At 33.2% G+C, this 16,510-nt stretch overlaps 1 long non-coding RNA gene across 9 annotated transcripts in view; it reads left to right on the top strand.

The window, feature by feature from the left end:
* Positions 1-16,510, top strand: part of LOC119257267 (uncharacterized) — a 422,247-nt gene that overhangs the window by 304,200 nt on the left and 101,537 nt on the right. For all 9 annotated transcript variants that reach the window (XR_008553798.1, XR_008553802.1, XR_008553795.1 and 6 more), the window contains one exon: positions 14,298-14,343. This is a non-coding gene — a long non-coding RNA (uncharacterized LOC119257267). The remainder of the gene's footprint in view (positions 1-14,297; positions 14,344-16,510) is intronic.

The following is a 16,510-nucleotide window of genomic DNA, read 5'->3' as shown; positions in this document are numbered from 1 at the left end:
TGATCAAGTGTATAAATCTCCAAATCATACAAATTTATTGTGCTTCAAAACTTTGCAGTCTAATAAAATGGCTGCATTTTCATGAAACTATTTGGATTCTGTAATTCTAAATATGTATTTCTATATCTCAAGTAAAAAAAAAATTAGCTCTTGGAAAGAAAGGATTCTTGCTTTGACAATTCCTTTCTCTAAGTTCCTTTTATTCCTTTTATTTCATTTTACTGCTCACTGTACCCCATTTTTAAGCTTTTAGCTCTCATGCCTCCTCTACATCCTTCATGCTTCCATTTTCCTTTCTAAAATGAATTCTCTGTCATCTTTGTTTTTTTTTTAACAATCTCATATTTTCACTTACTTTTCTTTCCAGTGCTGTTTAAGATTCTTCATTTCTCTTTCTCTCTTCATCCTCCCTCCCCCAGGTATAGCATCTCATTTATTTCTCTATCTGAGCTGTGGTTTACCCAGGGGAGGAACTTTCTCAAACATGCAGCTCAGTGCTATGATGATTTCAATGGTGCCAGCATATTTTAACCACATCATTATCATGTAGTCCCAAAGCCTTGCTCACTAAAAACACCATCTTTAAAAGGATTTAGTTTCCATTAATCAATTTTAGAATTTGAGATTCAAGCAGGCAAAGCATTTATTAACATGTTCTCTACTTGTTCCCACATTCATTTCATTCTCTTGACTATCTAAGAAAAAGGAATTGTGCAGGGGTCTGTTCTCCCTCCATGCTTACCTCTCCTTTCTCTATCCCACCGAGCCACCCCCACCCCCGAGTCTATTCTTCCATACAGTAGTTAAATCAGAGCATGCGGCAGGACGGTATTGTGTGAACTGGTGGCCACACAAGTACTTTGTATTCACTGGAGGTTTAGAAGTACAGCAGCTGCATATAAATATGCATAGTTGAGAGATTCATGATGGTGCCACCTCATTCTAGTGCTGGTTGGCTGCAGCACAGGCACTACAAATCAATGAACATTTTCCCCATCCATCAGCTGCTCGCTTGCAAGCAGACAAAACACTTACAATGCCAGAAACCCACAGAGAGCTCCTTAGTGAATGAAACCTCACTGTCACAAGATTCAAAATAGCCCTCCCCCCACCGATGTCCACAGCTCTCGACCTCAGATGTCTTTTTTTATCCAACGTGGATTGCAAGCACTTAAAAAAATAACACCAGGAAAGAAAGAGGGGAAAAAAGGAGCAATGATAAATCAGGGTTTTGAGGGTCCTCACATTACACTTGTCCCAAAACAAAGGATTCTTTGAGCATTAACCCTTTTAGAGAATAACACTCATCATAAAGATGAATCTGCTTATGTTGACTGTTCTGCTTTATAGTTGTAGGGTCTGAGAGTTAAAGCATTTAAGTCTATGAACCATTGTGCCATGCTGGGGCATACATTAGTAATTTATCCATAGTTATTTGATGGTTTTGGGTAGTGAAGCAGTTATGACATGCTAATATGAGAAAAATAAATCATAGATGTATTTACCAGTAGAAATCATGTTTTCTCTCACTGATTGAATGATTTTCACAGAGGACTCAGATATTTATATTGTAGCATGTAGCAGTTTTAATAAGACCTTAATTTCACATCTTGAAATTTGATGTGCAACATATTAATGAATCAAATATGTATTTCTTGCTGAAAGATATAAATTCATTGCATTTGGAGAACAAGTCATATGAGGACTTTTATATGAATTGACATTAGCAATATAAATAGTTCATTCTTTTATACAATGAGTACTCAGCTACTAAATAGTCTACAACACTTTATCTGTCAACTTGCCAATCAAGTTTTCAATAATAATAAATTCAGTTATTCATTTGTTTATTAATTTATTTCTTCAGCCATTTGTCAAGTATCTACTGTAGCACCATAGAATGTAAAATAATATATGATGATATCTGTAGTCCCTTTTTTAAAAATGTGAACATTCTGGTTGGGGAATAGGAAATATAATTATAAATGACCATGCGACATTCAACTTTTAAAAATGTCTGGTTCAGGATTTTACATGTTGGAAATACATGGTAAATATTTAATATGTATGACATGTTGATTTAAAACTTATCTAACCTGTTAATATCTCTGATCATCATATTACAGGAAGGATAAAAATAAATATAGTTAAGGTACTTAAAATTATCCATAATTATGGCTCAGTGAAACTGACTGACATGCCCATGTTTTATTTGCTTTTTATGAGTACCAAAACCACAATTTGAACCACTGTTTGCTTAACTCGAGTTCTGTCTATTTCCATTCACTTCCAGTAAGCCTTGTTGAATTAAAAGACTAAATGTGATAATTGCTCTAGTGAAACAGAGGAGGTAAAGACTACTTCCAACTGGAATGCCCAAAGAAGTCATCAGTGAAAAAGAGTAATATTTGGGCAAGGCTTTGAAGAATGGGCACAAGAACAACACAAAAACTATAGACAGGGGTTACTATAGGTGAATCCTTATGATTCTGGAAAATAAATGACCAAGAAAACTAAGAACCTTGCTTTCAGTGAAATGGATGCTGTTAAGGACACCCCCATTTAAAGGTTTGCCAACTAGGCACTCATTGGTGAGAAATGGAATCCATAAATAGATTTATATTTTAGGTTTCAAATGAAAGTCAGTTTGATTGTCTAGATCCCAGTGTCTTCATTTCTGAAGTTAGGACTGGCACTAAATAACCAGTGAAGACTCTTCGAGGGAGTTCTGTTTTGTAATGCTTTTCTTTTCCCCCAGAATATATTAAAAAAATACTAGAAATAGCTGATCCAATGTATAGCAGTTACATAACCTGTAGATATGGAATTATCCTCGGAACACAAAGCATATCTAGATATTTACATACCTGTAACTATATTACATGTCTTTATAGATAAGCCAAGTATTTGCATTTGACTGGCTGTTTGAAATTCTAAATTTAATTTCAAGAGAGGCTTTTTTTTTTGGTCATGTATTTTCTCTGATTTGCTCCCAATATTGTTTGAATGCAACTGAATTCTTAAAACAATTTTAAAAAGACCACATAATGAGAAAGTAAAGCATATTAAGCATATTAAGTGTAGAGGACAAACTCTGTGTATATTTTCATAGTATCTGTTCCTGTATTTCAATTATTGGAGGAGCTATAGTGGAATATTAGAATATTAGATATTAATGCATCAATAAAAATCATTTTGTGGTATTCAGATGGTTTTCAGTAGAGTGACATGATTATTTAATTTTTCTAGCCTACCACTCAATATTAAAACCAATATTTTGACAGAGTTTATCAAAAATGTGTCAAGTTCCTATGTACATATATATTGAATGAGCATATAGCATGTTTATTTACATGCCACATGTAAACAAGTTGAAGGAACATAAGACCTAAATGATCACAATACTTAATTTTTCCTGACTTCATATCTTTGTTTTTAATCAACCTTTTCCTTGAATGTTCCTTCCCAAACAAGAAAAGAGAACAAAGAGAGAGAAGTGTTTTGTTTAAAATTGAGGGTGAGAAGAAAATCAAACATAATTTTTCTCATAATTTTCGCAGAGGTTACTGCAGGGATTTTAGTGGGGAGCTCTTCCTTGAATAGAATTGCCCTGGATGGAATTCCATCCTGCCATTGTTGCTGCCAAACACATTAGGGGAGAGGGGCTGCAGAGGATGTCAAGAGAGTCCCAGACTTTCATTTTACTTCTTACCCTTTCTCTTATATCCTTAAATCGTGTATTTTGGCAAGCACTGATTGAATTCCAACCTATTTGGAATTGAGCTGCACTTATTATATTTGTGTTAATGATTTGAATGAAATGGAACCTCATCTATAGCAAACAGTGCAATGCTTTGATCATTTAAATTCTGATTCTTATCTTCAGTGAGCATATATTAAACTCATATTGCTTAAATCAGTTTATGATCTAGTCTTAGCCAGTACTTACTGAACACCAACTATATTCATTAGTGGTAAGTTGTGTTATGGTACAAGGAGATATAACAAGATTTCTAAACTTTTTGGTTCATATTTTATGTTAAGAAGATTGAATTCCTGAAAAGTTTCTAAGCAACAACATATAAACTAATAATTTTTGCCAAACTTAAGTTCTAGGATTATTTTGAGAATTTTATAAGAAGTAAATGAGTGTGGAGCTTGGGATTGAAAATAGGAAGATGGAGGGCCTCCCTGGGGGCCTAAGGGTTAAGTCTCAGCACTATCACCACTATTGCTTAAGTTTGATCCCTGGCCAGGGATCTAACTCACACATAGCATATATGGTATAGCAGACCTCTCCTGTCTCTCCCACTGCTCTCTTCAGCAGTGTATTTCAGCAAATCCACCAGTTTTGTTCCCCATTCTGTCTCTGGTGAGTCCTCTTGCCCCACCCCATTCCCCCGCCCCATACCTCTGGCCTATACCCCTGTTCTATGCAAAAAAAAAAAAAAAAAAAAAAAAAAAAGAAAAAATATGAAGATGGATCTGATACTTTCTCTACCCTTAAATCATAGTCTGCATAAGAGAGAGTAGACAGCCCAAAAGAGTAAGTGATTATATCAACTACCTATTATCAGCTATGCTGAAGGATAATCAGAAAGAGCTATGAAGTACATCAAACTATCTAACTTGAATTCAAGAGAAGAGAGCTATTTACCCACTGGTTTAATCATTCAGTCTCTTAACAGATATTTATGTATATTACATAATATTTATTGTCCTAGAATATGGGAATATTATGGTGGGAAAAAATGTATATTGTGTGCTCAGTGGAAATAAATATCATCTCCTGGAAGAAAGGGGTATTTTTAAAAAAATATTTTATATATTTTTACATCATTTTTCATTTTTGTACAATGTGTACATTTTCATCTTGGTTATAGTCCCCATACAATTCCCACCCCCCTTATTTTGATCCTACTCCCTCCTCTTCCCCCTCCCCCAGTAGTAGCGTGTCTCTGGTTTATAGTTGCTTGTTGATTTTGATTTTCACTTTATTATAATTAGTCTTTTTCCTGGTCCCTTATTTAGGTTTTCTAGTTTCCTGCTATGAGTGAGACCATCCGGTATTTTTCTTTTTCTTTCTGGCTTATTTCTCTGAGCATGATCCAGAAGGGGGTATTTTAATAATTACTACAATAAATATGAAATTACAGCTGTAACAGTTGCTACTTAGTAACCCAGTGTTTCTCTCTGGGAGCGATTTTACTCATCTTAGAAGACAACTGAAAATGTCTGGACATGTTTTGAGGTGTTGCAACTAAGAGTGCTAATGGTAATGGGGAGAGGCCAGAGATACTGCCCAGCATCCCCCATGACAAATGATTATTAATCACCCATGACAAAGTAACTAGGCTGAAATGTTGATAGTGCAGAGTTTCAGAAGTCCTGAACTAATTCCACCACTCTTTATATAAGTCCGTGATAGCAGGATGCCACCTTCTTTTTCCCGTATCTTTTGACCTTCTGGATGTCCTCTTTGGTGAATAGTCTCTTCGTATCTGATGTCCATCTGTTAATTGGGTTATTTAATTTTTTGTTGTTGCATTGTATGAGGTGTTTTATTTATCTTGATTCTTAATCCCTTATCAGTTATATATTATATAATTTTCCCCATTCAGGGTGTATTTGTCTGATATTTTATTTTGCATTAACTTCAAGTATTCCCAGTTGTTTATTTTTGTTTTTATTTCCTTTGCCATAGGAGTTGAGTCACCAGAAATATATTTACTGCTGATATCATTGAACGTATGGCCAAAGTCTTCTTCATGTATTTTATTATTTCATTCATATCTAAATCTTATATCTAAATTTCAGCCTTATATCTAAGTTTAATCCATTTAGAATTTATTTTTGGGTATTATGTTAGTGATTAATATGTCTTCAACCCCTTTCTTTTTAAATCTGAGAAGTCTAAAAAATATTCAACCTATCATTTCTGCGTGCTTATTTCTGTTTTCCATGTTCTCAGAATCATGTTCTAACTCAGAGAACCAAGGAAAAATCAATTCATGATTTAGACAAATGTATGTGTAAGAACAGATCACTTGGGAAAGTTTGAATTCCATAGAACAATAATTCTTGAGGGAATGTTTGTAGAGTGGGTGGGGTGCTAGAGCAGAAATAGAATGACTATTTCAAAGAAGCTACACAGCAGCCAATTTCTGCCATTTGCATCCAGCTAAAATCTGAAATGTTACTTTCTCCAGCATCATCCTACATTTTCTAGACTAGACTGCATCAGCCCTTTACCAGTTCTCCCGACTCCCTGTCCATCACTTTTCATTTACATCACTTTACTACGTTACAAACATTTTCCATTTACCAATGGGGGAAGGGTTAAATAGAATGTGAATTAATATGGTACAATTAATAGAGGATGATTACAAAAACCTTGAAAATATTATGGATCAGCAAAACACAAATGTTTTACCATTTTTTCTGTATCTTTACAAGTACATTTGACTCTCAAACAACTTACTTTTGAACTGCATGGGTCCACATATAACCAGATTTTCTTATAAATGGCCAACATAAACTTATAGTATTGATGAATACAATACAGTACTGTAAATGTATTTTTTCTTCCTCATAATTCTCATCTTAAAACTTTATATTCTCCAGCTTATTTTATTATAAGAATACTATATTATATATAATACAAAATATATGTTAATTGACCATTTTATTGGTGAGGCTTCTGGGAAGCAACAATTAGTAGTTAGGATTTGGGGGAGTGAACGTTATTCTTGCATTTTTTATTGTAGGGGTCAATGTCCTAAACCCCTGCATTGTTCAAGGGTCAACTGTAATTATACCCTAACCTGTTCACCCCATATGTTGTTGCTGGAAATGCAGCCGTCCTTCATCAAGAAGGAAAATAGGCTTCAGTGCACACACACACACGCATGCACACACACATATTTTGCCAATTGTTAACTCAAAACATTTAGAGGCACAGGAATGCCTGACATTACAGAGAGAAATGTAAATGAGGAAGAAAAGGGAGAGTAAAGGGGCCATGTAGTTTGGTGTTCTTCACCACCTACCTGCGTTCTAGTCTAGTATTTGAAAAAGGAAGATTTTGGCAAATTATTATTATTAATAAACCACTTAAATATTTTGGCTCTCTTCAGTCAAATCATTCATGTGATATCCAATATTCTTATGTTGGAAATTGTATTACTATAAATTTGTATAGTCTGTACAATTATTTTCTGTATCTAAATTGCTGAGTGTTTTAGCTAAATTTAATTATTCATGTCTAATTAGTAAAATTGTGTAATTTGTTTAGTTTTATCTGAGTGTACCGGCCCATGGACCCATGTTTAACTGGAAAACCTGCGGGAGGGAGAGTGTCACAAAATGATATCTTACAGAAGCAGACTAAATCAAGAATGGAAACCATGATCTGTAGGTTGACTAATCCTTGCTCTGAGGTTGGATGGTGATTCGTATCTACATATGAACATCAGAATCACTTCTAGACCTTTTCAGAATGCACATGCCTGGGGTCCATTTCTGGATATTCAGTACATGATCATCTATAATCTTCCCTTGGTCAGATTCTACAGTTTCATCTCCAGCCACTCCATCCCTTGTGTCCTATGTCACACTTGAATGGTAGTAGTTTCCTTCCTATACCATGCTGTTTCTTCTTTTGCTCTTTGCCTTGCTGATCTATTTTTCTGGAGACATTCTCTTCACACCTCACACTCTTTCCCAAAGCCAGTTCCAGTCAGTTCTTGCCTTTCCTTGTTGAACCAACCTAGTTCTCACCTCAACCTGACTGCAGTCAGCACTGATGACTCTCACCCATGTTCCTGTAGGGCTAAGCAGATTTCTATCAATGTCTGTCATTACTTTTCTGAAATGTGTTTTTCTAACTCACTGGATAATAGGCATCTTGAAACAGAAACACATTATTCTTTGCAATTTGGGATAATTTAAACGAACCAGCACAAAACCAAGCACTGTATAAGATGAATTATTAATTTTGAAAGTATTTCTATATATGGGGAAAATAGCTACATGTAGGAAATATTTTTATGTTTCTTTCATGCAAAAGTTGCAAACTCCTGGCACCTATTCTTGTCATAAACAGTCCACCTAAGTCCATGTAATTGATTTCCACTGGCAAATTGTTGTAGGAGTTTGAGTTTTAGTCTGTGTATAAAATGTAGAAACATTAAATATATTTTATGAAAAAAATTTATTTTGCTTTGAAAATAGTGATTGAGTGAATGACTGCTGAGACTTGGTGGCAGGTGGGGGGAGGCAGATTGCTCCTAAATATTTAAGTATTTTCTTTTACTATAAATTATTATTATCATACATCGAGGTTTTATATATATATATATATATATATATATACTTTTCTGTTTGCCCATGTTTAAAAGACTGAACATTAACTTGATTATGTGTGCCATCTAGTACTCTTTATTCACCCTAGAGACATGTTTTGCTTTTATATAGTTGTGGAATACCTGTAAAAGTGTATTTCAATATATTTTTATAGCATAAGTCTCACTACTTTTCTGGTCTTCTTAGTCATAAATTGAACACATAACTTTGCACATGTGAGGATAAGAGTCCTATATGACCTGGAGAAATTTGCTATTAAGACCCATTATTATGTAGGACTACATTTGTAGAATCCTCTGTTAAAATAAGCTTATTCTAAGTTGCTGTGAACTTTCTTTTGTTGAGTTTTTTTTAGCTAAAACAGAAATGAATTTATGTTAATCTAAGTATTCTATACAGCCTGAATCTGAATTCTTGATTAAGGTTATGTGTGTGTGTGTGTGTGTGTGTGTGTGTGTTATACACATTGTTTGAAAAGTGTGAGAAGAAAGAGGCCAGAGGAAAGAGTCAGTTTCAAAATACAAATGCTATGTAATTTGATCCAATAATACATATGCTTTTGAGCAGCAACTTAGGTGAACTGGATATCATATTTACATAGACTGTTTTTGAGGAACATGAGATGACAATTTGAAATATGTCATCAAAACATCACTAAATAGTACAAACTGGTTTCCTCTTTGGTGCCTGAATATAATTTGGTAATTCCTAAATTTGGAACATACTGAAATAAAATTGTCTTAAAATCTGCAACAATATGTGCTCTGACCAATTCATGGAGATAATGAAAGTATAATAAAAAAGCTGGGAGGGGGAACAAAATCTGTGTGACAAGTAGTTGTTTCATGTCAGCCAGGCAAAACCTGGAGATGGAAAATGTGACCAAGGATGACTTACTCCTGGCCTAATAAATCTCCATCTTCAATTATGGGGGTACATATAGGAATTATTTCCACTGCAGTATGTAGCTGTTCAACTCATTCATTCCCTAGTGTTTTCCTGAGCACTTGGAACATGTCTGGAACCATAAAAGGTAACTCAGAGCATTGACACCTTCGTCAACTTGCAGTTTTCTGGTGGAATAGGCATATTTATTTGTACTAGGAGGGTACCTAAAGGGCCACTCTCTTTCATTTCTTGTACTTCTTTTTTGAGATACCTACCTAAAAAAAATTTCCAATCAGTTACATGTTGCAAAATTTGCAAAAAGTGTATTTGTTATCCCATTTTGCAGAAAAATCCTGTGATGGCATGACAGTGAATCTCAAGCTCCATGTCTATAAAAGCAGAACCAAGGTGAACTGATAGCTTCCGGGAAGCAATGTGACCTCTTCTTTTTGATCCTTCTTTTTTTCCTTCCTGGTCTTTCTAATCATCCCACCTTAGCTCACATCATAGAACCACTTCCACATTTCCCTCCTTTATTTCTCTTCATAGCCCTTACTGCCATTTGGCATTTATTTATAAATCAGTTTATTACCTTGGGTAGTATGTAAACTCTGTAAGAACAAAAATTTCTTACTTATTTTGTAACCTCTTAATGAAAGTTAACTTTGTGTTTTCCAGAATAAAAGTTGATATATTTCTCAGGATAAAATACTGTGCATTTTATTTATTGCAATTGAGAGAAAGTACATTTAAAGAGTGTATGCATCTGTGGGTTTTAATAAATGACATTAATGTTGCTTTGTAATGCATGTATAAACATACCTAAAAATGACACTTCCTGGATCCGTGTGGTTTTAAAATACTGTACATCTTACTTGCATGGAGATTTTTATTCCGGAAAGGTATCGTACATGACAATCTGACAATCTTTCACTGCGATGCTGTCACTGCTTTTCTTAGATAAACTGACAAGACCTCAGCTGGGCCTCTACAAGTTGCTTAAGAACACTTCTAGGACCTTCCTAATGGGCATGTTCCAACTGTCACTTGGAAAAAAATGATCACTGGAGATCAATCTCTGTAGCTGGTCTTTTGGCAGAAACCCAGTCAAATCTTTCTCTCCAATAGAGTCTTTGTGGGGAAAAGGCCTTATCAAATTCCTTGGACATGAAGTTACTGTTTGAACTGCTCTCAAATGATTCTATCATCATGCAAGGAAGCTGCAGTTTCTAAAAGGTCAGGAGTAGCCTTGTAATGGTTTAGACCATCTTATAAGAATTAGACATGAAGATGTAAAAGCCTTGGGTTTTATTTCCTTTTGTAAGAAGAATCTGTATGTCATTAACTAAACCACAACTTCCTGATATAATTTTTGAAGAGTCCAAGAGTAAGAGACTAACAATAACCCTTACCCTACCCTGGGATTCAAAGTGTAGTATTGGTTTATTCTAGTGTAGAATAGAGAAGGGAAAAATAGAATGTGGAAAAAATGAGAAACAGTTTATTTCTTATGAACAAAAATCCATATTCTGTTAATAATTAATATAAGAAAATTTATTATTCTAAAATTAAGTTTTAGTTTTTTACATTTGATCTTAACCAAAAGGCCCGAGAAGCGATACAAAAGCTTTATTTTATATTGTATTTATCCTTCTGTATTGATCAAATAGAAGAATATAGGTTTTCAAATAAAAATAACTAGTAAACATTATTTGATTTGAATCCTGAAGAGGAGCTGGAAGTAAACCTCAAAATTAAAAGTGTATTAATGTTTTATTTATTATCTTTTTATTTATTAAAAATAGAAAAGTTCTAATGTTCATTAATCCTAAAATGACAATATTGAGCTTAGTGGAAAAATAAAAAGCAAGCATATGCTGTGATAATAAAATTAGGCTGTATTCATAATTATTACAGTGTACATCTTAGTTCATTTATATATTGGTAAAATAAGAGGACTTACTAGACAATCAAAGAGCTTTTTTAGTCAGCTGTTTTAGAGGCAATAATATACTTTAAATGTCATTTTGATAAATATATTAAGTTTAATTTCCTATATGTTCACTATAAAGAGCATGTTTATTTTGTTTTAAATGTAAACATTATGAAGTTGGTTCTTGCAATGTACTTTTGTAGAAAGACTGAGGTCTAATTTTACTCTTATTCTTCTAATGCTTTGAGCAGCTTACTCTTATTGTAGAATATGCATTTGTGACCATTTATTCGGATGAAAGAAATAAGGCTTTTAGGGATAAAAGCTTAAATACACTTATTTGTTGTTTTTAATTCTCTTGATTGTTCAAGCAACATTTTTATGAAACAGGAGATCTAAGTAATTTTGGGTAGCAGTTAATAAGCAAGTCTCCTTAGTCTTAATAAGTAAGTCTCCTGCTTTTCCTTAGAGGAAGAAAGCAAACAAGAAGCAAATTTGTAATTGTTATTAGAAATTTTATTTTAAAAGTAGTAATTTAACTTTACTGCGTCTTCTTCCTTCTCAAACTGTCTGCAAAATCTTGCCTTCCACATTATATAATCTTGCCATAAATTGGAAGCCATTTTCATTGTGTATGGCACTTTAAATCTTGTAGATATGTTTATTTACCATAACACTAATATTGGAGTTATTATAAAATCCAAAACTCTAGTCTATAGTAGAGGATATTTGAAAACACAAACTGCATAATGGATTAGAAGTACATATTTCACTGTTTAAGCATATTTGTTTGCATACAGCATAATTGTGTACTTCAAAATAGTGTGTGTATATTTATGCTTCTGTAAAATAGGAGTGCTGAACTGTGATTATATGATTTCTTACATAAAAATGTTGAACAGTGCCTAGTTTACTGATTACTGAAATTTCAAAGAACATATTTCTTTGTAATTCTTTCTATGACTTATTTCTCTTAAATATGGTTGGATTAATATGCATAAACTTTGGCTCAAAAACATTCATGTCAGTATTCTTCTTGATTTCGGCTGAAATAAAAAATTGTAGTAATAAAATCCAATAAATCCATTTTATGATTAAATAATACTTTCCCAAAGACACTAACAATTTTAATAAGGTATGCCCCAAATTCTAAATAATTTAAATCTCACATTTTATGTGATTTTTATTTGGACTTTTTATTACAGTACAAAGGTTTTATTAAAGTACATTAATATAGGTTTCAGGTGTACATCATTATATTTCAACCTGTGTATATATTACTTTATGTTTACCACTAAAAGTCTAATTTTAGACTAATATATTTATATGTATATACACACGCACGCACACACATATAATTCACTATTATATACATAATGTGTAATTGACACCTTTTACCCAGTATAACGCCTTTCTACCTTCTCTTCTATTTAACCATAGGTCACGTTTTAGAAACACTTTTTATTATTAATATTTTTGGGTCTCTGATATAACTCTGAAATTTATGACATTCATTCTTTGACATTCTGCAAAGGAAATATGAATTAATCATCGAACTTGTCCAGGAAGGGGAGAGGCATCTTACTTGTTCTATGAGCTTCCATCACAGCACATGAGCTATTTCTGAGATTACAGATCAAAGAAAGGTCCCACAGTATCATTTTGCTGCCTGCTCAGTTCCCAGTCTCTTAAAACTCTTGACCTGGATAGCACAGCAGTGCATCCTGGGCTTACTTAAAATTGATTCTCTTATCATACCTTCTGAAAACAGAGGTTATTATTAACAGCAAAATAAACTAGGCCAGAGTTATTGTATGTTTTTTTGAAAACGTGCAAGAAATGGTTTAATAAGCTATTTTTCTTTCAAAAATTGCATTTCTTTAATTAGGAATCACAAATGATTGTATATTTTTTTGAAACATGAAGTCTAACCAAAGAGTAAATGAGAAGGAGCTCATTATTGATTATAATCCTTCATATCAATTTAGAAAGTGGAAACATTTGTTAAAGAGCAGTGGGTAGACTTTCTTGGCTTGAAGTCTACCCAGAAAGATTTTATGTAAAGAACTACAGATGATCTCTCTCATATCCAACTAGTAAGTTAACTCTTTTGTCAGTTTTGTAGTCCCTGTGTTTTTCTCCTTAATTTTGATTCTACTTACTTTCATTGATTTGTAAGCAGTTGAAGAGTAGGCATCCAGTCATTTAAGTCTTTGGTATCTTTCTCCAAAAGTTTAGAATGAAGTCGATGCAATAAATGTTGATGACAGAGGTCTTATTTTCAGGTAGGAATATAAGACTTCATTAAAATGAAACTTGTCAAGAGCAAAACACATGATTCCACACCTACTTCTTTCCAATTTGGGAAGTTATGAAGAATTAAGTAACTTTTTGCTGTGGGATGAATATGAGGCTGTGAGATGAAAATTCTACCTCATTTCTGTGATGAATTAGTTATGCCATATTGCCTTGCTTATCTGTAAAGTGATGAAGTTGGACCAACTGATTTTTAGATGACCTTCTAGTTCTAAATTTAATTCTGTTCTGATGAAGGGTAATAGAATTTCCTTACACTAAGTCCCTATGCCAGGTAATAGTTCTCTTAATTTTCTAGAACATAGGATGTGATTTCACCCCAAGCTGAAATGTTATAATCATATCCACAAAGCATATGACACTATTACTACCTGTGTTTTTAGCAATTTGAAAAGATGTTATTAAATGTAGAGGTCTTTGTTTTGTAATTTTATTGTGTTTTTTTTTTTTAGTTGTTTGTCTTCACTGTAGCAATATGGTGTGATTTTATCTTTTCCTTTTCACCTCTACCAATTGTCAGTAGTAAAATGACTAAATAGATTAATAGTTATGAATGAGTCTTGTTCTGTTTTCTATAAAAATGAAAAAATGCTCATCTTCCCTGTATCACCTTTCATGTTGTTAGTCTCATACTTATCTGGGATGGAATGACTGGTAATTTGCCATAATCAAGAGATCACAACCACCCCTGTCCTCCAGCAAATACACCACTAACACTCAAAGTTAATAATAATGTTTAGTTAAACCTGGTATTTTATGTTCCTCTATGTCATCTGCTTTCTATTTTTTTTTTCAGGATATCTTTGAAGATTAATCAGAGAACCTTTCACTCACCTATAAAGGTAGGAAAAATAAGTGTTTTTTTATAAAATATGTTGCATTTGTTTTAGTTGTTTCAGTAATTTACAGTTCTTGTTAGAGATAAATGAAATTGATGTTATTCTTAATGGCAGAAAAGTGTTTTGTGTCTATTTACTTGCTCAAGTTGAAATCATCAAACAATTCATGTTTAGTCATAAGTTTGGATTTCTCGTCCATAATATTTATTTCATATTTTTACAATTTACATATTATGTAGACAGAATTTAATTCTCTTCTTACATTTTTATAGCATCTTATCCAGAATCTTAAGGTAGTTTGACATTGCCATATAAAATTCCCATATGTATAGAAAACAATTTTATAATATATGCATATCAATTTAAAATATAAAAAAAATTAAAATAAATTTAAAATTTATGTTGTTGGAAACCAAGAGTCTCTTGAAGATAATTTCACATTTTATTGCTATTTTAAACCTGTAATTTTGAAAGAAACAACCAAAGAAACTATAAGTATAATTAACTGTCAGTGATGTAGTAGTGTAATGTTATTTTAGAAAAATTTTACTTCAGTATTACTTAATAAGTTTTTAGTTTTACTTAATAAGAGTTCCAGAAAATGTGGCTGCTTTCTTGGCTAGGATGTATGTGAAGATAAATTTAGAATTCCTAGTCTAGTAAATACTTCTATGATAATAGCTTAATTGTAGCTATTTCAAACCAAATTGTTTAATTGTGGTGAATCATATGCAGATTGTTCAGATGTAGGTCAGCCTCCCACTCCCACATTCTAGCACCTCTTTCTAATTCAGGACAAACTGCTTAGTGCCTGAAACAGGCAGAACAGTACACATCAAAAGCTCAAAAATAATAGCATAAAAGCCACCAGTGGGCCAGGAGTCAGAAAGGGCCAGCGGAAACAGCAATCAGGTCACGCGTGTTGATATGTTAGCTGGTGAGCTGTTACGTCTGCTGTGTTTGCTCACCTCTCTTGAGACTTGTGGCTGAAGACTGGTGCATCCTGGATGCGATTTACTCATCTGTAAGATGTGTGTTGTAGGTTGTTCTTGTCTACTCATGGAACTGCACAGTAAAACAAGGAATGTAAAATGTGTCACTCCTCTAATCCCAAATTGTTTTTGGTGCTCAGGGTGAGTGGGCCTCACAGATGGGAAAGAATGGCTTGTTTTGTTCTGGGTGAGGCCAAATGAGATGTTTGCAGTTGTGGAAGTGAAAGATATGCCTTATTTTTCTTGGTGTTCCATTATAGTTCTGCAGAAACATGATTAAAAACAGTTTACATATTACAAAAACATTTGAATTCTTCGTGAAATAGGCAGTCTCTTTTCAGAGAACTCTAAAATGAGGCTGAAGGCGGGAGTTTTAATAAGATAAAGAATAAAGAACAAGGAAAAGAAAAACAGAAAATGTCTGAACTGGGGCCAAATGGTCAATGTTGAAAGGGTGAAAAGCCCTGGAGTTGTGTGGCATTTGGAGATTAGGCGACATGTTTCTGGTGAAGCTGAGCATTTACAGGGACAGGGAAGTCCCTGTTCCAGGCGTCTGATATGGTGTCTCATGCTGAAGAGCCTCTGTCTTGGGCCAGGGAGTTATTTCAACAGTTTCAATCCATAGTTTCCTTTTTGATGAAGCATTATCATTGTCTGATGAATGGCTGAGGATTTATGATTCTATCTTCTTTATGTGTTTTTACTGTAAAATAAAAAAAATTTCCAGTTACTAAAGGGCTGAAAAATGATAAAGTAGACTCATAAAATTGTTGCATTTGTTGTCTTTTATACTTTAGATAATTATTGCTGATATTCTTGGTATAAGTGACAGAAAATATTGAGTATTGATGGTTAGTGATTAAAAAAATTATTTTGCTTATAATGCTAAAATATTGATTTTACCTTATTTAAAGATAATTTTCTATTATTATTCTTCACTGGAATTTCATTTTACTAGAATTAAAATTTGTATAATAATCTAACTTAAGTTCTGCTATTTTCTAAATTTTTTTATGGAATTATTCATTCTTGAATGCTTACTGGAGAATTATTGAAGGGAGTTATTGAATTAAAAAATGGTATTAATATTCTAATTCCTAAATTGAGGATAATAGATGCTGTATACTTCAAATTTTTCTAATATAAACATGTTATTTGAGTTATTTAAATAAAAAATA

The sequence above is a fragment of the Talpa occidentalis genome, unplaced genomic scaffold (assembly GCF_014898055.3).
Source record: "Talpa occidentalis isolate TD23 unplaced genomic scaffold, MPIMG_talOcc4v2.1 talOcc4.4, whole genome shotgun sequence".
NCBI lineage: Eukaryota > Metazoa > Chordata > Mammalia > Eulipotyphla > Talpidae > Talpa > Talpa occidentalis.
The sequence above is the reverse complement of the archived record's forward strand: the minus strand, read 5'-3'. Positions and strand labels throughout refer to the sequence as shown.